Consider the following 23,234-nt stretch of genomic DNA (forward strand, 5'->3'; position numbering starts at 1 on the left):
ACCCTTGTGATTACATTGGGCCCATCTGGATAATCTCAGATAATCTCCGTATCTCAAAATCCTTAACTTAATCACACTTTCACAGTCCCTTTTTGCCATGTTAGGTAATATAGCCATAGGTTCAGGACATGGACTTTGAGGGGGGAGGGCGGGAGGGAGGCATTATTCTGCCTACCACAGGTACTTATTATTTCCAATATTTTGCTATTGCAAACAGTGCTACAATGAATAAAATTTTATACTGCTGGAGGTCTGTCTTCAGGGTAGATTTTTAGAAGTGGGATTGCTGGGTCAAAGGCAGGTATCTATGTAGTTTTGTTAGATAGTGCCACATTTCCCTCCCGAAAGGTTGTACTATTTTGAGAGTGCCTATTTTCCCAAAGTCTCACCAACAGAGTTTGTCTTACTTTTTAGTTTTTGCCAGTCTATTAGGCAAGAAATGTTATCTTGGTCTTGTTTTAATTTACATTTCTTTATGAGTGAACTTGAACATTTTCTCAGGTGTTTGAGGGCGATTTATGTATCTTGTTTTTGTGAACTGTCTGTTCATTGTTTTTTTTTTGTTGTTGTTGTTTTTGTCCTATCCCTCAATTTTAAGAGTTTTTTATACATTAAGGATACTGACCTCTTGTCTGCATAATATATTGCCAAAACTTCCTCCCAGATTGTCATTTGTCTTTGACTTTGTTTATGATGATTTTTTTGCATTGAAAATTTAAAAAAATGTTTATGTATTCAAATTAACAATCCTTTATTTTATTGCCTCTGCATTTTGAGTCTTTATTTAGAAAGCCTTTCCCTGTACCAAAGTTAAAGAGGTAGTTACCATGTCTTCTTATACTACTCATATAGTTTCATTTATTTACATTTAGATCTCTAATTCATTTGGGGTTTGTTCTTGTATATGGTGTGAGATATGGATTTAATCTTATCTTTTCCCAAAGGACTACCTAGTAGTAGCTACAACACTTATTAAAAAGTCCATCTTTATCCCCAGTGATTTGAGATGTCACCTTTACTAAGCTTGTATATGTACCTGCTATTCAAATGACCAATTGGTCTCTTCATGTACCAGAACCAGACTATTGTAATTATAGATGCTTTTTAGTATGTTTTGATGCCTAATTAAGCTAATACATACCATTGTAGTTTATCTTTTCAGTGTTTCCTTTTCAATGTTTATTGCATGTTTGCTTTTTCATAGAAACTTTAGTTCAACTTGTCCAACTCTATAAAATAGTTTGCCGATTTTTTTCCTGGGTTCGCATGCATTTATAAGTTTATTAGGAAGAACTGTTGAGTCATCCTATCCAAGAATGGATGTTTTTCCATTTGTTTGAGTGCATTTTTATGTATTTCAGGAGTTCATCAATGAATTACAGACTAAACCAGTTTTTTTGTGTGTGTGTATAAAAAAGAAAATTTTAAGTTACAGTTTCCTGTAAATGATTATAAAACTATTCTTGCAGTTGAAGTCATTGCATATGTGGCAAGTGACTCTGTTAGCAGTGCATACAATGGAGGGACATTCTTACTCTGCAACGTGCAAGACCGAAGAGTAGGAAGAGAGAGAATAGCAGAACTTGCAGGCAGGTTGGGGTGGCACAATGGGAAATCTAGAAGAGAAAACGGGGCCCAGACTGCTGCCTGCTGGATTTAAGGCCAGGGTATGACTGCTGAGGACTATGACTCATTCTCCTTGTGTGCACTGGGAGGTCCACAGGCATTAGGATCAGACACACCTGGGGCCAACTCTGGCTCCATCACTTACAGGTAGTGTGACCTTGAATAAATGTCATAGGCTCTCTGAGTCTCAGCTTCATCGCTAAGATGGGGAGAAGGATACCCAAGTACTAGCTTGTATGGCAGAAGAGAAGCTCAATAAATGTTCCTTTCTTTCCCATTTATCTACTTTCTTCTCTCTTATTTGCTCAGAGTCACTACTTTATTCTTTCCTTCATCTCTAATTTCATTCTCCATTTTCCATTCTTCATCATTTTTTATCTTTCCCCATCTCTGCATCTTCAATGCTGGGGTCAGGCATGTGCTTTTCTAGTTCTCTTTCCCCTCTGCCTTGCAGGATGTTTAGCACTTCAGATAATCACTCCTGGTAATGAGACCAGGGGGCCAATTAGCCTGTCAGCCCCACAGCCTCTCACTGGCACTCCTGATCCCACTGGGAAGGCTCAGCCCGGAGACACTAAGAGACTTTTATTTCCAAGTGTCCCCTCTAGAGCCATGGCAGAACCTAATAAGTCATTCCAAAAGGTTCTTGTGACCTGACCCAGAGGACATAGATGTATTCCTATGTGCCCACCTTAGTACAAAAAGTAATTGTTTCCTGTTCATTCCTTTTGCACATATGATATTTCAGGATTGTTATGAGTTTTTTCCCCAGGAAATTTCAGAACAAAAAAAATCTGAGTTTAAAATGAATTCACTAAATATCAATTTACTTGTGATGTACGTGGGATACTGCAAAGGAATCTGTACACATTTAGGAAGGTAGTGAGTAGACATTGTCCTGAAGATCCAGAGTAATTTGGGGGAACATAGTTCCTCTCTCTTAGGAACCATGTATTTAAATTTGGGTGACTATAATAGCAACTTATTTATTTTTTCTCTTTATTATAAATAGTAATTTAAAGTATGCTTTTATTATACTCATTGAATAAAAATATTTCCTGTTTCCAGTTGTTCTTGTCAAGAGATTTGACACCTATTCCAATACTTAGCATTTACTTCACAGCTAGTATTGATTTGTACATAACCATAATTTCTCATTAAAATGTAAAAAACCAGCAATTTAAAACTTGCCATCTTTAATACTTTCTAAGACTTTTGGCTCGAATTCACACCAGAACTCTGAAACCATTCTCTCACACAGAATCAAGTCATTAGTATATATAAATCGGGTCTCCGCTTTGTCAGTTATGCTCTGTTTGACCTACTGTCCTGTTGCTGCTAGATCTGTCATTCTCTGCCCTTCTCTGGCCTGCATCCTGGGGATCTGACCCTCAGCCCAGCATCTCCCAGGCTCCCTTACCCTCTGGCTTCAGGTTGAACTCAGCCAGTGCGAGGCATCAGCCTGGAGGGTGGGAAGACAGTGAGTTTAGGTATGTGGCTCTGGAGTTGGCAGTGGGTTCCTAGAGCCATTGCTCTTTTCAGCCTTGTCTCTACACAGCTCCATCTCTCACAGGCTCTGGTTAACACTGTGTCCTCCCCTTTCCCCTTTTAGCCTAGGAGTGTTAATGGTTTCCTGCTGTTTATCAGCCCCTTGGGGCCTCACTACCCCTTGTGGTTTATTTTAAACCCTGCCCACAAAGAGTACAGTCGCTTAAGTAAATTCTTCTCAGTTAAACTCTTTGGAGGGAGTGTGTTTTTTATCTCCTGTCCACACCATGCAAACAAAATGATGGGAATGTTCATGTTGTTGTTATGACCAGCTAGCTAACATTTAAAAGATATCTGCATTTATCATTACCACTGAAAATACACTTTTTAATTAATATGCATTAAACTGTAATAATACTTCTGGCGATTACAGAGTTAGTGTGATGCTCTCAAAACTATATGAGATACATGCTAAAATTACAAATTGAGATTTTGTGTCCGACTTTGTTCTAAGTTCAATTGAACTCAATTGAGCTCTCTGACTAGTTGATCATTTCTTTCTTTTCCAATTCCCACCTTGGGTGTGTACATCATATGAAATGCGAAGAGTCTATGCTGACCAAAGAGAAAAGACCTAGAACTCAAACATGTTACATGGACTTTACAACAGAGCAGCTGCTCCTTTCATAAAATTGACGTCCCCTTCCAGAAACAGATATTGTAACTACAGAGAGTTACAAAACCACAACTTATGTACATACCTAGCGCAAAGTTAAGCTAATAAATACTAGCTTCCACATACCTAGTTTTTTCAGCCATATAGCAATAATATAACATCAAGCTGAAGCAAGTAATGCTGATTTATTTCATCTATGAGGGGTACATATTGGTCACTAGGTAAGAGGCTCTGAAAAAAGAAATGACGATAAAATATTCTTGTTCATTTGTGAGCTTATTGAACAGGAGCCATTTCTAATCTTTCTCTGGGGTACAGGCCATAGCACTGTACTACATATGAACCACTGTAATTTCCTACTGTGGATCTGTATTCCAAATGCCATGCAACAGACAACCACGTTCAAGTTTCAGTGTGAAAAATTTCAGTTTTATCGAGAAGCCTAATCTAAAATATAATTTTTCCAGCCCTTCCTACATTTAAACTTATTGTTTAAATTATTATTTCTTTATGTTTTTGGTGAGCTTTTGTTCTTTTCCATGTTTGAGTTTATAGTAATGTCCATGGCACAGAGTAGATGATAGAGCACTAAAATTTATACTTGAAAATGAAGCCTTAAATGTTCATATCAATCACACACCAAAAGAAAGAGATGCAATCAACTCTAGCAATAGCAAATTTTCTTTCCTTTCAAAAAAATAAGGTTTTAAAGTCAAAACATCATTTTTTTGTTTGTTTAAAAATATGGAATGGACATTTGTTATTACAAAATTAACTGGTTTCGTAACAAAGCATTATACTTAAAAATAATTTACTACAAGTATATGTTAAAATAAATGTAAATTGATTCTTTTGAGTGTAAACAAGTGGTTATCCAAAGAAGAAACAAATTTTCCATAATAGCTGTGATAAAACTTATCCCTGAAGTTAGTATTACACAGAAATATTTATACTGTGTTCTCTAACTCCCTGTATTTATTTATTAATTTTTTAAAAGGTGTTAATTGGGGAATCAGGGAAGGGGAACAGACAAGTTACTGTCCTTTCGTTCTTCAGACTAGTTGTGGAGGACATCGCTTCACTGGCCTATGTTGGTATTATCATTGTGCTCTTCCTGGGTGAGGCAGATCCATTGCCGGCCACTGGACGGCCGCTGACGGCGGCTTTTGGCAGCTCACGCCGGCTGCCAGCCCCTCGCTGTAGCTTATGGCATCCACTGCAGCTTCACTGCAGCCTACGCCGTCGCCAGTGACTCATGGCAGCCCAGCTCCAGGTTGAGCTGTTGTTCAGCATCTTAGCTGTAGAGGTCGCAGCGTCCCTCATGTGGGATCTGAACCAGGGCTCTGCTGCTCAGAGCTGGCATCCCAAGCCAACCCTTAACCAATGCGCTACTTGGCCGGCCCTCCCTGTACTTACTTTTAAAGAAAAATAAATTTAAACAAACTATAAAAATATAAATTATAAATAAATAGAAAAATATATCTGTACAAGATTTTTATTGAATACATGATTATCTTATATAAATGCCTAATTATGAGATAATAAATAAAATGCTGAAGAACTCTGTTCTCTCAATTATAAAAAATAGGGATTTTTCTGAAGACAACTGTTGGAAGTGAAGGTACACTAAGACTTTACTAATTTCACACGACAAACTGTGATTAAATGGAACCACTCTTTCACATAAAAATACTTCTAGCATGAAAAACACAGACTGGGCTTTCTGAATCAAAAAAATTATGAAACAAAGGTACGATGACAAAAACAATGTGAAATGAAGAAAAAGTATATTTTGGGTTTCTTCCTAAAGCAGCTAAGCTTAATCTAGGTAAATCTTCCACGGGCATGCTTTCGGTGGCATCCAGTTGGTAATCTTCCTGTATGAGTGCTAATAAAGATGACACAGCTTCTGGGAAACAGCTTTCCTCCATCCCTTCAATTTGTAGATAGTGATGAAGATGAGCCTTTTTTGTATAGAGCCTCGTGAATCTCTAAGTTCCATGAAGGCGGGCTTCACATATGGATATGTGTTATTTGCTAAAGCTAAAAATGAATGGGAATGGTCCGCAGGAGGTCCACTGAACACAGGCTGGTTTCCAGCCATCTTGATTCCAGGAGACAAACCACAGAGATGGTTTTCATCTTTCAGTATTTCTATGAAGATCTGAAATCTGGACATTTCCTTTAACCATGAAGGGCACAGGTGAAGTAGAAACTAGATTTGGGGTCAGCTCCAATTAGCTGATGATGTTTAGTGAAGGCATCTGAAAACATCTGATCCAACTTTCAAGGAGGAATGTTAACATCTGCCAGTGTATACAGAGGTGTTAGGCTTGACACAAGATAATGCAGTTGAGGAAAAGGAACTAAGTTCATGCTGATTCCATTAATGTCCCTATTAAGGGAATCTTCAAAGCTCGCAGAGCTTGTTAGGTTAAGCAGCAAATTTGCCACAATGTTGTTCAATGCATCAAAGGACTTCTCCTGCCGCTTTTTAAAAGCCCCAGCACTCAAAGTAACCAGATTCTTTGGCTTTATAGTTGTACCCAAATTTCCAGAATTCACCATGAGGTCAATTTTTCTAATGATGTCAAATAAAGACAGAAGGATTAAATTGAAGTCACGAGTCTGGGAATTCATCCTTAAGCACTTTTAAAAGAAATGTGCCAAGTCCAGATCTGTTCCTCTACCCATGAAATATTTTAAAAACGCTACAAACAACCACAGTGCTCTGCGGACTTTCTGAAATCTGTTCTTGATGAAGACTGCCAAAAATTTGGTGGCCCAAAGCCCAATTATTCCCTGAGCCAGAAACTGATAAGTGATGAGCTGCTTGCTATCAAATCCATCTCTCAAGGTCCCTGCAGAATGTCATTTACTACCCCTTCCTCCAGGTCAATCAAGACAGCCTGCTATCCACATTTCTAAAGAAGCCGCTTATTACCTCACCATAAATTCCTTTCTGGTTCACTGTGGCATGCTCCCTTGGTGCCAAATCCCAAAAGCAGCATCTGAAATAGTTTCTGCACTGGCTGACCTGCACGACCCCCAACTGGGTCATGCTGCAGGGAGGTACCCCCAAGGGCACTCGGGAGCCTGCACCAGCCTTCGCATCAAACATCATTTTGAAATTCTTTTTTTTTTTTTTATTGTTAGTTTCAGGTGTACAGAACAATGCAATAGTTACCCTTTTCACCCTCACAAAGTAACAACCCCCTCCCCCCATCCAGTGCCCTCCCACCCCCGATATCATGCTTATCTATTACAATTCCATTGAATCCGTCATTTTGAAATTCTAAGCTGATTATTTTATGATCTATCTAACTTGGTTTCTAGGGTTTTTGATGGTAAAGCCTCCCAATACCCCACTTCTCCTATACTTGTCCTTAATCTTAGGCATGAATTTGCAAAGCAATGCTATAGAATGTTTCTGGGAAAATATGTTAGAATTACATTATTCCGCTGCCTAGCACTGTACTTGACATGTCGGCATTTCTATTTGTTGCTTGTTAATGTTTATGTAAAGGATGGAACCCCAAAGAGAATATCCTGATACTGACTTATTTATTCAGTGCTTATTGAGCAATGACAGCATGCCAGGCCCTGTGCTAGTCAATGAGCATATAAAGATGAAAAGACAAAGTTGAGTAGTTTTATAATATTTATATATTCTGAAATGGTTCACATTATTTCATGTAGTGCTTGTCTTGGAAGAAGAAATGGTTGGATCATTTTCAATAAAGAAAATCTTTGTCTTCTCTTTGAATCTATTTGGTAAATTAATGATGTCAATTTAAGTTCATGGTTAGGTTCAGTTCAAGGATATTTACTAATGACAAATTAGAAGAAAAATGTGAGCCATTAAATTTTGGGTTTATTACATTAATGATAATATAATTATATAATTTAAGATTTGAATTTTTGTTATGTATGGGAATGTTCACTTGATTCTTAAATCATTGTACATGGCTTGGATGCCAAATTATATAGTATAAAATATTTATTTTCAGTTATGTACCCAAAAATAAAAATATTAATTTGAAGCTGTATTTGTTTTGAGGAAAATTTGAACATGAAAATTTCAAAGCTTAAGAAATTATATTGGAATGGGTGGTTATGGGTGATTTTCCTCTCTTGAAAACCCTTTCTGCAATTATCTATATCTTTATAATATGTACAAACAAACAAAAGCATAGTGAGAGCTACAGCTGTAGACCCAATACCTTATTAACAAGGGTTTTGGTAAAAGTTTTTTTTTTTGGTTTTTTTTGCACATATTATTATAAAAATCAATACCACCATAAGAGATGATTAATATTTAAGTATTTACATAGTTAAAGGCTTTGGAAAATTAAAGGCAAAGAAAATTCTATTAACCTAACCAAGATTAAAAAAAAATACTGTTAAAATTTATTCCCTTCCAAGAAACACTTTGTTGGTATGCCTCTTTAATAAAGACATCAATTAGAACATTCATTTGCAAGAACTGTCACTTTCAAGAAATAGAAACGCAAAACACAACTATGAAGAAAAACCTGCCTGTTGTGATAGATAAAAAGAAGAATGAATAATGTTCAGAAACAAGTGGTGTACAGTAAATGAGAATGGCAGTGGTTTTGTATAATGTATTTCATTAGACAAAAAACTACTGCCACTGAACACCATAACATGATTTGGTACGCTCACATTCCATTCTCTCTCTCTCTCTCTCTCTCTCTCTCTCTCTCTCTCTCTTAAATAAATATACATGTTTAAATGAATATATACATGTTAAAATATGATATAATTTTGCCTAAAATTTATAATGTGAAAGGAAGTATTTTAGATGTGGCCCTCTCCAGTGGAAGGATCCCAAAAGCACATCTATTTGCTTTATGACCCTCACTTTCTATCATGGGGTAAGGAGGGGCAGTGAGAAAAAAAATGCCAGCATGTTCATAGCTTTATCAAACTGAAAAGTTAGAGCATCTGAGTAGTAATCACTTCAAAATCAAATTGTGGTCTTATGGACTTCACCAAGGGAAATCAAATGTGCTACAAAGAGGGAAGATCATTGCTCACTTTTCTGTTTTCCTTCCTCCAGTGGATACTTTGTGCCACTTTCATGACTTAACAGAGTTAACTTGCACCCCTGGATCATTGTCATAGTTCTTTTAGGCAGTTCAGTCCCTACATCTCTTCTGTGATTAAGAGCCTATCACTTCTGGCGGGTTTCTGGCAAGCTGAAGTTCCATGGCTGGGCAGTCTGTTTCTCACTCTTCCTAAATCGGAGCAGTAAAGCATTTCTGGAGGATAGCCTTCCCCTGCTGCTCCCTTTTTGGGGGAGGAGATGAGACTGCAACTGCTGCCCTATCAGCTCCCCCACAGTCACAAAGAGAACCTCACACTTGGGGTGGGGACACCTTATTTATTGTCTGCTCCCATCCACTGGATACCCTAATTCTCCCTCGCTATATGCCTTTGGAAGACGTATTCCAGGCCCAGCTTTAAGTCATTAAAATTTTGAAATCTCTGCTACAAAGCACAGATCTCAACTATGCCACCTTTCAAATTCTGTGCTCACAGTTCTGCCCCTTAAATACAAGGAAATCAGATGGAGAAAGAAGTAATCAGGGCTCCCCCCAACTGCCTCAGAACTAAGCATAGATAGAGATGGGGAAGTTCACAGACCTAAGGGGGTATGCTAAGTATAGCTGACACTGGTGCTAGCCAATACGCCCTGTGTCTTTTTGCCCCATTAATTCAGTGAACCCCCGGGCAGCACCTTGGACAACTCCCCCGAAGCTACTGCCCCTCCTCCTCTCCCGGCCCCTGTGCAATTTGTTTAGGCAAATCTCTGCAAGCCCCCTCCATGCCTGGCTGTTACTTCATTCTTGTCTTTGTTTATTCATTATTCATTATTTATTCCACAAATATTTACTGATCACCTATCCGAGGTGGTGGAGATGTGAAATTGAACTAAGTCACCGCACATATAGTGTACATTTTAATGGAGATGACAGACAACACACAAGGAAATATAATGTTAAGAGATAAGCAGTATGATGAACACTAAGGCTGAACATGGGGTTGGGGAAGGCCTCTGTCTGAAGATGTATTTGAGTAGAGATCTGAGTAGAGTGAAGAGAAAGCCACATGCAAGATGAAGCAAATTGCAAGGTAGGTTACTTCATCTTTCCTGGAAGAAAGTACATGAGCTCATCTCCTGATAAGAGTGGCTCATCTGTTGCCACTAAGCAGAAGCCCACAATTTTGTTTTGTAGCCCTCCTGTACATACTTAGCACTAAAATATTTGCTTCTATGGTAGAAGTTTACTCGGTAGAGTAATTAAGAATGGAATTAAATTTTAAACTTTTGGTTAAAACTATAATTTTTTCAATTCTGCTTTGTAGGAGAATATTCTTATTTATACCTTTATTTTTATTATGAAGCATGAACTCTTCAAAATTTAAAACTTTAAGAATGAGAATCAGGGCCGGCCAAGTGGCTCAGTTGGTTGAGCTCGCTCAAGAGTGTGAGCTCTGAGCAACAACGGTTCGATGCCTGGCCTGAGCTGAGCTGCCTCTGAGCTGCCAACAGGTGGCAGGATGTCTCAGCTAAAAAAAAAAGAAGAAGAAAAAATGAGAATCATTTTATGATCCCTCGACTTACTATAAAACAAAGTGCCTAATTTTGGTGAGATAAATTGTTTCAGTCTTTGTTGTACCTTAGAATTATTCAAGCTAGTTTCCATCTGTTACATTAAGACCAATAATGATATAAATGCAACAAAGTAATACTTATTTCTACATAGCCTTCCAGTACAGATTACTCAGAGAGCAAAGTATTTTCCTGCTAGGTTTCTGTCCTTCCTAAAAAACTATTTAATATTTTCTGTTCAGAGATACATTCGGGAATAGGAAAAGGCGGCTCCAATCACTACATTGTTTTCTTCTGCCCTACATTCTCTCTCTTATCCTTTATTCCACTTGTTCTCTTTATGCACCTTGATCCTTCTCTATAATGTTCTTGATTGCCCTCGGATGTCTAGTAGCCCTTGGTTGCCTGTTCATATATATGATGAAGTAGGTTGATTCATGTAAGTAACTGGCATGGATTTCCTCTATAGTCTGTGGGCTTTGTGGAACAAAAGCTAACACAAGAGCTTCTCTTTAGGGTGGATGAGCAAGGCTTAAGAACCCCACAACTGCCAAGAACAAAGCTTTATTTTGGGGTGGAACACGGTGTCATATTCAGGCCTGAGTCATATCCTTGTCTATTACATTATTGAAGTCCAGTATTGCCTCAGTATCACCTCAGTATCACCTCTTCTCTTTGACCCCATCCTCTAGGACAGGAGCTTCCTTCAAGAGATCTTCCACTTTGGAGAAAACCTGACTAGGAACAAACACAGCCACTTCTCTTTGTATGTTGGAAGGGAGGGGTACCACTAACAGTTATGCAGGTAGTTATTTAATTAATTCCCCAAGCTTGGAGCTTCACCAACCTTCTTATAGGCAGAATGGTCCTCCCCTGAGTATGTTTTAGGTTGTAGTTTCTTCTACTTTGGATTTACTGTCATTTTGATAACATCTACTCTCTCTCTTTCAGAAATTCCTCAAATTTTTTGGCTTACTGGAGGCACTATTTTGGATTTATGCTTTTAAAAAATGTCTGTTTATTTTTTATGTAGATAAGCACAAAGCAGAAAAAATGAATAGTCTATAATCTCACTACCTAGTAATTCCTACTTACATTTTCATGATTTTACCATAAATTTTTCATTATAAAAATGAAAGAACTCAGAAACAAAAATTTACATATGTGTAGAAGGAAGACAATACTAGCATAGCTATGGCCCTGACACAATCTTACTTAACATTTCTCCTAGTCTTTTTTTCTGTGCTACATTTTGTTGGTCTACCTAACTGCAATCAATACTCTATGTAAAGTTTTATATCAATACTTTTTGCATTTGATACTGTGTCTAAGTACTTTCCAATGCTGTGGACAGCTTTCACAATGTGGACAGTCATCATTAAGGCTGCAGAATATACCATTGTATTCCATTACTCCCTTCTCCACTGCCCTTCTCTTGGGCAGGGAAACAGACAGCTGGCTTTCCAGACACCCAAGTGCAGTTCAGTCTGAATGGGCTTTAAAGGGCTTTGTTTTCTTTCTTTATAAAAAATTATAAATATTTGAGTAGTTAGTATGTGCACATCACACAAAATTCTGAAAGAACAAGAGGGTATATGGTGAAAACTTCCTTCCACCCCTGTCCCCAGCCATCTAGTTCATCTCCTCAGATGCAATTACACTACCAGTTTTTTTTAACAGTCTTCAGAGACAGTATATACATAGTGAGGCATATATGAATACAATTATGTGTGTGTGTGTATGTGTGTGTGTGTGTCTACACAAGTGACAAATGATAGTATATTATACACTATTCTACACCTTGCTTTTTTCATCTAACAATATACCATACAGATTTTTCCACATCAGAATATATAGCTGCACAGGAAAGATGATGATGATAAGAAGAACAGAAAAAGCAACTAGTTTTTGAGTATTGACTCTGCTCAAAAGTGGAATTGCTAAATAAAAGGATAGGTACATTTTAAATTTTAATAGATGTTTCTAAATTCAGCTATAAGGCTGTATTATTTCTACATGCTATTCTCATTAATAATGAAGTCCTCAAGACAACCCCATGAGGTACATACTATTATTTTCCATATTTTACAGATGAGGAAGCTGAGATACAGAGAGATTAAGTGACCTTCCCAAGGGCACAATGTTAATAAGTGGTGGCATCAGGACTCAAGTGTAGGCAGTCTGATTGCTCACACTCTTAACCCCTCTCACTTGAGCAACCATCGCCACCTTTCATTTCCAGAACATTGTCATCTTCCCCAACTGAAACTCTAACCCATCAAATACTAACCGTCCACTCCCCTCTCCCAACAGCCCCTGGCAGCCACCATTCTACTTTCTGCCTCTATGAATTTGACTACTATACATGCTCATTGAAGTGGAATTATATAATAGTTGTTCTTTTGTGATTGCCTTATTTCATTTAGTATAATGTTCTCAAGTTTCTAATGTTCCATCGTATGTATATGCCACATTTTGTTTATTCATTCAACTGTTGATGAACATTTGGGTTGCTTCCACCTTTGGCTGCTATGAACATGGGTGTACAAATTATCTAATTGAGTCCCTGCTTTCATTGCTTTAGGGTATATTCTCAGAAGTGGGATTACTGGGTCATATGGTAATTGTTTAATTTTTTTGAGGAATTTTCACATAATTTTTCACGGCAGCTACTCTATTTTACATTCCCATCAGCAATGCACAAGGGTTCCCATTTCTCCACATCCTTGACCCCTGTCAACACTTGTTACTTTGCTTTCTTTCTTTCTTTCTTTTTTTTTTTTTAGTAAGAGCCATCCTAATTGTTATGAAGTGGTGATTTTTTTGGTATATATATAAGATCTGTTCATCTTTTCCTTCATGTTTCCCCTCTTCCTTGAAAAGGTCTTTTTGCCTCCATAAGGTTATACAAGCAGCCTCCAAATTTTATTCGTAGTATATTTATCATTTCATTTGGTACATTTAGGGCTTTGACTCACCTGGAATTCATTTTCTGTTTGATTTCAAATAGGAAGTGCTATCTTCTTCCAGACTGAGAGTCAATGATGCTAATATTTGACATTCATGAAAGCTCAAGCCTTTCCCTTTCTACCGTCCTCTCATTTCTGTGGCCTCTCCCCACCCGCTGCCCCAATCTAGGGCTGAAACTGAGACACTATTGTTTTTAATACTTCATATCTTAGCTTGCTCGTCAAACACTCTCAAATTGGGCTTTAGTTTTCAGCAAAAGAAGTCAGTGTGGATAAACAGCCCATAATAGAAAATGCACCTCTTATAAAGAAAAAAACATTTGGGAGGATTATAAAAGAAAGTTTTGACATAAAACTCTAATTACATTTATGTCTTTCAATTTGACTTCTCCCTATCTGTGGCTATTCAGTTTGGGTTTTTATTTAGCATTGTATTGAAGGAGGCATGGGTGTCAGTACGGGGATTAAACAACAGCAAATCTAAAATGTATTGGTTATGGCCAGGCTCACCTTTCTGTAGAATTTTAAGATCCATACAAATCAAAACCATAAAGACAGAATGTAAAAGTAACTTTTTTTTCCATTTCAGGAATTACTGGTTATTTTCTTATAATAATATTTTATTTTTGAAATCACATGTGAACATGAATATTGGAAGTATTATTTCCCAGAAGTGGATAACTACATAATGAATTCTTTCCACAATCTACTTTTGTTTTCATAGTTAAATCAGGTTTAAATAAGAAACTTATAATTTAAAGGCTTGCCTAAAATTAATTAGAATTGGAGATGACCTGCCTAGGGATTCTTCCTATTGACAATTATTATACCATATGATTTCACCTACAAGTGGAATCTAAAAAACAAAATAAATGAGACCAAATGCTAACCAAATCCTTCAGTGAATGTGATTTTTTTAAATTAAAATTTATTGGGGTGACAATGGTCAATAAAACTACATATGACCCAGTAATCCCACTTCTGAGAATATACCCTAAAGCAATGAAAGCAGGGACTCAATTAGATAATTTGTGGAGTCTTTAGGGTTTTCTATATAAAGCATCATGTCATCTGCAAAAAGTGACAATTTAACTTCTTCATTCTCAATTCGGATGCCTTTTACTCCTTTCTCTTGCCTGATTGCTCTGGCTAGGACTTCCAATACGACATTGAATAACAGGGGTGATAAGAGACAACCCTGTCTTGTTCCTGAATGTAGAGCAAAAGGCTTCAGTTTTTCACCATTAATTATATTAGCTGAGGGTTTGTCATATATGGCCTTTATTATGTTAGGTATTTTCCTTCTATACCCATTTTATTAAGTATTTTAACCATAAATGGATGTTCTTTCTTGTCAAATGCTTTTTCTGCATCTACTGATATAATCATATGATTTTTGTTTTTTATTTTGTTTATGTGGTGTATCACATTGATCAGTTTGTGTATGTTGAACCATCCTTGTTGCCCCTGGCATGAACCCCACCTGATCATGATGTGTAATCTTCTTAATGCATTGTTGTATTTGAGTTCCTAGAATTTTGTTAGGATTTTTGCATCTGTATTCATCAGAGATACTGGGCTGTGGTTTTCTTTTTTGTGTTATCCTTTACCAGGTTTTGGTATCAGGGTAATGTTGGCCTCATAAAATGAGTTAGGAAGTATTGCCTCTTCTTCAATTTTTTGGAAGAGTTTGAGGAGGACGGGTGTTAGATCCTCTTTAAATGTCTGGTAGAATTCACTAATGATGCCATCTGGTCCTGGACTTTTGCTTTTGGGAAGATTTCAGATGACTGATTCAATTTCCTTACTGTTGATCAGTCTATTTAGATATTCCAGTTCTTCGTGATTCAGCCTAGGAAGGTATATGTTTTTAAGAACTTGCCCATTTCTTCTAGGTTATTGAATTTGGTAGCATATAATATTTATAGTATTCTTGTATGATTCTTTGTATTTCTGTGGTATCCATAGTAACTTCTCTTTCATTTCTGATTTTATTTGTATCTTTTCTCTTTTTATCTTAGTGAATCTAGCCAAGGGTTTGTCAATTTTATTAATCTTTTCAAAGAACCAGCTCTTTGTTGCATTAATTTTTCTATTGTCTTTTTGTTCTCTATTTCATTTAGTGCTGCTCTGATTTTTATTATTTCCTTATTCTGCTGACTTTGGGTTTCATTTGTTCTTATTTTTCTAGTTCTTTAAGGTGTAATGTTAGGTGTTTATCTGGGATTTTTCTTGTTTGTTGAGATAGGCCTGTAATGATATAAATTTCCCTCTTATTACTGCTTTCGCTGCCTCCCAATAATTTTGATAGGATGTAATTTCATTCTCATGTGTTTTTATGTATCTTTTAATCTCTCCTCTTATTTCTTCTGTGACCCAGTCATTCTTTAAAATCATGTTGTTTAATCTTCACATATTTGTAATTTTTCCTTCTTTCTTTCTGCAGATATTCAATTTCAAAGCCTTGTGATCAGAGGATATGCTTGGTATGATTTCAATCTTAAATTTGCTGAGGCTAGTTTCATGTCCCAACATATAATCTATCCTTGAGAATGTGCATTGGAAATTTTTGAGCAGAGGTGCAAGTGGATAAAATGGATATTTTTAAATAATTGATCTTATCATTTTCTATCTATCTTCTAGGCAAATAACAGTAACTTTTATTGAACCCTTGTTCAAGTTCTGCTCTAAACCTTTGCATGTATTTTCTCACTTAACCCTTATAACAACCCTTTAAGATAGGCATTGTCATTTGCCCCATTTTACAGATGAGGAAACCGAGGCACAGGTCGATGCAAGACTCTCCAAAAGCCATGCGATTTGCAAGTGATAGAACCAGGCTTCAAATGCAGGCAGTCTGGCCCCAGTGCCCACAGTATTAACCTCTGGGATTTTGTTACTAGACATAAACCATGGGCTAGACATAGAAGGCTAGCATGGGACTACTGCAGTAACCAAGGTGATAAGGACTTGGATTTCAGGGGAAGCAGCAAGAATGGAGAAAAGGGGAGATTTCAAAAGAAAAGTTGGTAGAATTTCTGGACTAACTAGATACTTGGGGGATTAAGAAGAGGATTATGTTGAAGATGAAACCAAAATTTTCATTCCTCTGGAAGAATCATGGAGCCTCTGAGGAATACAAGGAACTGGCAGGGGAGCTGGTCTGGAGGAAACAGTGAACAAAAGTGTAGGGAGTGTTGAATTCGGGGTAGTGCCAGGAATGCATGTCAGGGGGCTGCCCCTGGCAGCATTGCTCAGTGAGTGGATGGGGCTCTGGATAGAGATGTGGGGACCTTCAGCAAAGAGAAACTTCGAAGTCAGGAAAACAGGTGAATTAGCCAAGAAAGGGAAAGGGAAAAAAGTAAAGGAAAAAGGCTCCAAGTCTAGGTAACCACTGGGGACAGGAGACAAGAGAAAAAAGCAAGACAAAGGGGTTAACACATACCAATGCCTGCAGTGCACCAGCCTTTTGCAAATATAGCATCTTATTTAGAAAAGCAACCCTGTAATGTAACCATGTTGTTCCTAGAGATAGAAATTGAAGTCAAGAGATTTAGGGGGCTTGCCCACAATCACATAGCAAGTCTAAGTGACAGAATTAGAATTTGAACCCAGTCCATGTGACTCCAAAATCTGTCTCTTTCTATAAGTAAAAAAGTGTGGAAAGGTGGACATTCTTGGGTGAGAATTGGTGGCTGGGGCCTAGGGGGAGACATGAGGGGCAGGACATGAAGCCCAAAAGGTAAAGTGGAATAGGGTTTTTAAAGGCTATGTCATATTTAGGAACATTTTATTTTATTTTTATTTATTTATTTTTTTGGCTGAGCCATCCTGCCACCTGTTGGCAGCTCAGCGGCAGCTCAGCTCAGGCTGGGAATTGAACTGGCAACTCTGTTCCTCAGAGTTCGCACTCTTGAGCGAGCTCTTAACCAACTGAGCCAGTTAACCGGCCCTAGTTAGTGAACATTTTAAAGCAGGAAAGTAACATGAAATTGCTTTTGAGACAGAAATATCAATATAAATAAATATAAAGAGAACGGTATAAAGATGGACTGGAGGGAGAAGAAACTAGGAACAGAAAAGACAGGTTGGCAGTAATGCAGTGCTTTGTTGATGGGTAATGATCCGAGCTGGAGCTGGAGCAGGGACAGCAGGAACGAGACTGGATTCGAGAGATATGCAGAGACATTGTGGCTCTCCATCTCCCAGTGGAGATGTCCAGAAGGCAGTTGGAAATAGATCTACCATTGAAGAGTTCTAGGATGGAGATTTAGAATTCAAAAGTCATCAGCAAGAGGTGGTAGTTGGAGCCTGGAAGATGATGATATCACCAGGAACTGAGAAGACCAAGAGGAAATGACTGAGATGGAAATTCTGGGGGAAATTAAACAAATATAGAATTTGAAGGACTTTCTCTGGATAAGGTTCCAGTGCTCATCTGTTCTTAGGAGTTGCCTTTTCCCTTTGTATCCCATTTATGAAAGGGGAGCAGGCCTTGACCTTTCAGAACTTCCTTAGCGTCCTCTGTCCTCACCTTGAGCACAGATACTAGTTTCCTTATAGAACCACAGGTTGGACTTGTTCTCTCCCAGAGCCCTTGGCCTGGAGCCTGGAACCCATGCTTGTGCAACAGGGTAGGAGAGGGCCTATCTCAAGAAATGTTTAGAACGTCTGCAGGCCATGGTCATTACTGGATGTGGTGGTTCTTCCAGTTATCTGAGGAATTAGATACAGCAATGAGGAAGAGGTCACAGGGGCCTTGGAAGGCTCACATTCAGAGAGTGGAGGGCACTGAAATCACTTCAGGGTTGGTGGCATGAAATGCTGGGGAGAACTTGGAGACAGTGAGTGTAGAGGCTCTTTCAAAAAGACTTAAACAGAATAATTCAGGTTAGTCTGTACTCCAGGTCAATGAGAGCTCATTATGTAGTGTCCTTATAAAATTCTTGCACTTTATCCTTATTTTCCATATTGACTTGATTACTGCAAGTATAGTTATAGTAGACTGTAAGCTTAGGCTTTGGAACAGGCATACCTGGGTTTGAACCACAGATCTGCCATTTAATAACAGGCCACAGTGAAAATCACTCCAACTCTGATCCTCAGTTTCCTCAACTGTAAACTGAAATAATACCTTTTGTGGCAGGTAATACTGATTGGATCATTCAACTTCCTTATAGCATACCTGCCTACACAACAGAAGCTGGAAAGCCAAAGGCAAATTTCCCAGACTCGCTTGCAGCTGTGTTTTACATCTGACCTGGTTCTGCCAAGTAGGCATCCTGAAGGAAACTTGGGAGGTAGATGTGGGCAGTGTAAAGCTTCAAGAAAACATTGTGTCTTCTTATAACCATTGTAGTGGAGATGATTAGTATTTTAGGAGTGTGGAGGGCGAGTTTCAATATTTGGTCCTGAGCATCTGTGACAGGAAGCAGCAGCTGTGGGGTTCCCCTAGGAGAGTTCCATGTTCTGGCTGAGCATTTCTCCTGGCTTTGTTGTTCCTGATAATATGGAAAGCAAATGAACATTATGGCTCCCCTCAAAATTCTTAAGTTGCCAAATAACCTGCAATAATTCTCATTTTGTTTAAACTAAATGAGAGGAGTAGGCTCCATTGTCTTCAACTCATAGACCAACCTCACAGTTTTGTAGGAAAATCTGTGTGTAAACTAGTACAGTACTTAGCACCTGGTTGGCACATTATTAGTGTATTAGCTGCCATAATAGAGTAGAAACAAGCATCCTGCCATTTCTTAAGGACTTTCTAATTTTATTTTTTGAAGCACATGTTTGCTTCTAAAATTCTTAGTTCAAAGTATTGTAGAACAGAGGTTTTAGCTTTGTGTACAGTTAGGACTGACATAGTGCAACATTAATTATCAAACTAAGAAACATGTACTTTTTAAAATGAGGAAATCCAGGATAAAAGAAAATACTCATATTTTTGTTTTTACTTTAGTTGTGGAACTGTCTTCAACTTCAGTTAATAGTGTTTATAATATACCACTGTTAGGAGCTGTGTCTGTGAAGAATTTAGGTAATGATTGAGATCAATGGCCTTTTGTTCTTTCCCAGGCTCTGTTCATTTTGTCAGCATCCTCTGATCTTGTTGGGGAAATTTCATATATGACTATTTTGGAATCCATAACTTAATATAAAAGGTTTTTGCCAAACTCTAATTCTTTTTTACTTAGCGTAACCTTATTATTTACAAACGTATGAGAGTAAGAATGAATCTAATTGTGTTGTAATAGTTATTGGAAGATATGTAACAAGATGACGTAACCAAAGCTTTTAAGCTTTTGAATAATACTACTTATTTTGTTCATATTCAACTATTTTCATGTCATTGATTTTAAAATAGCTTTTTTTTTTTGATTGGGAAACAGTGTGTTTTTCCAGGACCCATCAGCTCCAAGTCAAGTAGTTGTTTCATTTTAGTTGTGGAGGGCACATCTTAGTGGCCCCTGAGGGAATCGAACCGGCAACCTTGGTGTTATGAGCACTGTGCTCTAACCAATTGAGCTAACCAGCCACCCCTAAAATAGCCTTTTTAAAAAAGCTTCAATTTACTATTCATTTTCCCTTTCAGATTCTTCCCAAATTGCTTAATGGCTGTTGAGCGTTTAAAATATCTGAAAAGCAAGTTAAAATTAAATGCCACTTGTCACAACTTGCATTATGGTTGCTTTTTAAAAGTGATCTTAGTTTATGTTTTGTTTACCTGAAATTCTGATTTACTTTTAGTTTAGAAGGTATCAATAATGGTTATGTAAATTTAACAATGGCATAGACATATATAAAATATTCTCATTTCTGATAAAAACAAAACCTCTTTTGTGGCAGACACATAGAAATAACTTGTTAGTATTGTCCAATTAAGCAAATAGAAAGACAATTTTTCTATTACATGTGAACACATTATGCAAAAACTAAAAGACTGTTGGAAACTAAACACACAGAAGTAAACTGATTTTTTTCTCAAGGCTCACCTAATTATTTCTCAAATACACTAAAGGCTCCAATTTTAAAAAAAACTTCAATGAAGGTAATTTATAGGACAATGTCATTGCCTTTTTTGTACTCTGAAAATATTTTGTGTCCAAGTGAAATTTAATCGTTTTATTATATTAAGGGGAAACTTATATAGTCTATGGAACTTTGTGTAATTGTCCCTCCTGGAGCTCAAGAGACTGATAAATTACTGAAATCAGTAATTTTGTGGCTGTCCTTAATATTTTTAAACAAAGAAATTGAAGAATCAAAATACACAGGAAAGAACACATGTAACAGTTTTATAAAGGTGGTTACAATGTGGTCACTCCTACTATGTACAATTACTTTTAATAAGCTAGCTCCATTTTATTATGTTCTCTTTAAAATTAATTGTGGTTTGGGCTGGCCAAGTGGCTCGTTGGTTAAGAGTTGGCTTGGGAATGGGAGCTCTGAGCAGCAGGGCCGCCGGTTCAGATCCCACATCGGCCAGTGACGCTGTGCCCTATACAGCTAAGATGGTGAACAACAGCTCGACTTGGAGCTGGGCTGCCATGAGTCGCCGGTGTCGGCGTCGGCTGCAGTGGAGCTGCAGTGGGCTCCCATAATCTATCATGAGTGGCCAGCAGCTGACATGAGCTGCCATAAACAGCTGTCCAGTGGCCGGCGACCGACTGCCTCACCTGGGAAGAGCGCAATGATAATACCAACATAGGCCAGTGAAGTGATGTCCTCCACAACTAGACTTAAGAACAAAAGGACAGCAACTTGTCTGTTCCCCTTCACCGATTCCCCAACGCTGTTCCCCTCCCCCAATTCCCCAATAAAAATCTTAAAAAAAAAATTGTGGTTTTGTAGTTGTTAAGCTAATTTCAGATAAGCTTGTAAGATCATTAGAGTTTGAAGTCATAATCAGGAACATTTAAATTTCAAATTGTTCAATAAAGCAATATGAAAAGTAATAGAGATGGGAAAATTATTTCTATAGAAAGGTCTAAAATTTTTAAAAAATAGAATAAAGAATTTTATATTTATGATTTGGGTTAGAGATGATTAAGGAAACTTGTACATTTCCCTTTTGCTTATTTTTTCTTAGTTCTTAATCTTTGGGGAAGAAGGTTGAAAATGAATGTACATTTAGTTAAATGATGCCTATTATTGGTAAATTAATTATTGCATTAATATAATTATCCCTTTATGGCTATTGAAAAAGTTTGGTAATAAAATTTACCAATTTGAATTTTAAAATGTGTTTGATCTAGACATGTGACTTTAAACACAATTTTATAAAGTATGGAGTAATTAACAAAGCTAATTTGTAATTAACATTACAGCTTAGTGATGTTCTTCATCAAGATTTTTTTGCCATGGAGAGAATGTGCATTGATATTTGTTAACCCTATGCTCAAAAGTTTTTGCAGATACACAGTCTTGTTGGTTTTCACAATGTATCTATGATATACGGAGATGACTGCCTCTATTCTCATCATTAGGAGACTATAGATCCAGAATATAAGATTTGTTCATAACCATTTAAAAAAAATACACTTAAATTTTAGAATAGTTTTAGATTTATAGAAAAGAAATACAGAGTTTCTGAATTACCTTATACTTAATATACTCTACAGTTAGTATCTGACATTACCATGGTATAGTAGTCACAACTCAGACACTAACATTGGTATATTACTATTAAGTAAATTCCACATCCATATTTCATTAGTGTTTTCCAAATGTCCTTTTGCTGTCCCAGAATCCTGTCCAAGGTGTCACATTACATTTAGTCTTCTTGTCTCCTTTGTATTCTCTGGACTGTAACAGTTTGTCAGATTTTCCATGTTTTTGATGACTTTGTGAGGTTTGAGGAGTGCTGGTCAGGGAGTCTGTAAAACGTCCCTCAATTTGGGTTTGTCTCATGGTTAGATTGGGGTTATGGGTTATTGGGTGGAAGACCACAGAGGTGAAGTGCCCTTCTTCTCACATTACATCCAGAGTACCTGCTATCAATGTGTCTCTCATCACTAACATTAACCTTGATCACTTGGTCAAGGTCGTGTTTGCCAGGTTCCTCCACCATGATATTAGTTACTCTCTCCTCCTTCTCTCTCAGACTATACTCCTTGGAAGCAAGTAACAGCAAAGCCCACCATCAAGGAGTAGGAATTAAATTTCACCTCCTTGAACGTGGTGGGGTAGTATCTACACAAATGATTTGGAATTCTTCTGTATAAGATATTTGTTTCCTGTATTTATATCAGTATGGACTCACAGATATTTATTTTATACTTTGGGTCGTAATCCAAGACTATGTTATGCATTTGCTGCTCAAATTGTTTCAATTTTAGGAATTGGGGGCTTCTTTAGGTTGGCTCCTGTGTCCCTCTGACATGCCCCCCCCCTTTTTTATAACATTACTTTCTGGCACCACAAAATGCTCTCGCTCATTTTGTATATTTCCTGTCCCAGTCTTAGGTCAGCCATTTCTCCAAGGAGCCCTGGTTCCTTTTAGTGGAGGGTAATATTATAAACCAAAATCGGGGTGCTGGATGTGCTCATTGCTGCAAGGGTATCATCACTTCTATGTCCTCTCAGGGGAGAGCTAGGAAACATATGCACTTCCACTAACTGTGTATATCTATAATTTTATATTTGTCTAGCTGAACCTATATTAAGCTAAATATGAGTTCATACGGATGTCACTGCCTCTTGTCCAATATACCATGGTTTATTCTAGTGTTCTCCCCTTGCTGTTCTGTAATCTCCCTTTCTAATAGTAAGAAACCCAACTCCCACCATCCGCCATGAATTTGTTTGTTCATCTCCAGTTACACATGTAAAGTAG

The 23,234-nt window shown here is 37.5% G+C and overlaps 1 protein-coding gene and 1 pseudogene across 1 annotated transcript in view; one reads left to right on the forward strand and one right to left on the reverse strand.

Annotated features, from left to right (window-relative positions):
* The window catches only part of PLGRKT (plasminogen receptor with a C-terminal lysine), a 42,137-nt gene that overhangs the window by 13,085 nt on the left and 5,818 nt on the right, over positions 1–23,234 (forward strand). The gene's annotated exons all lie outside the window — the stretch shown is intronic.
* LOC109394558 (tubulin epsilon chain pseudogene) lies at positions 5,470–6,430 on the reverse strand (annotated as a pseudogene).

Source organism: Hipposideros armiger, unplaced genomic scaffold, assembly GCF_001890085.2.
Source record: "Hipposideros armiger isolate ML-2016 unplaced genomic scaffold, ASM189008v1 scaffold_429, whole genome shotgun sequence".
In the NCBI taxonomy this organism is placed as follows: Eukaryota; Metazoa; Chordata; class Mammalia; order Chiroptera; family Hipposideridae; genus Hipposideros; species Hipposideros armiger.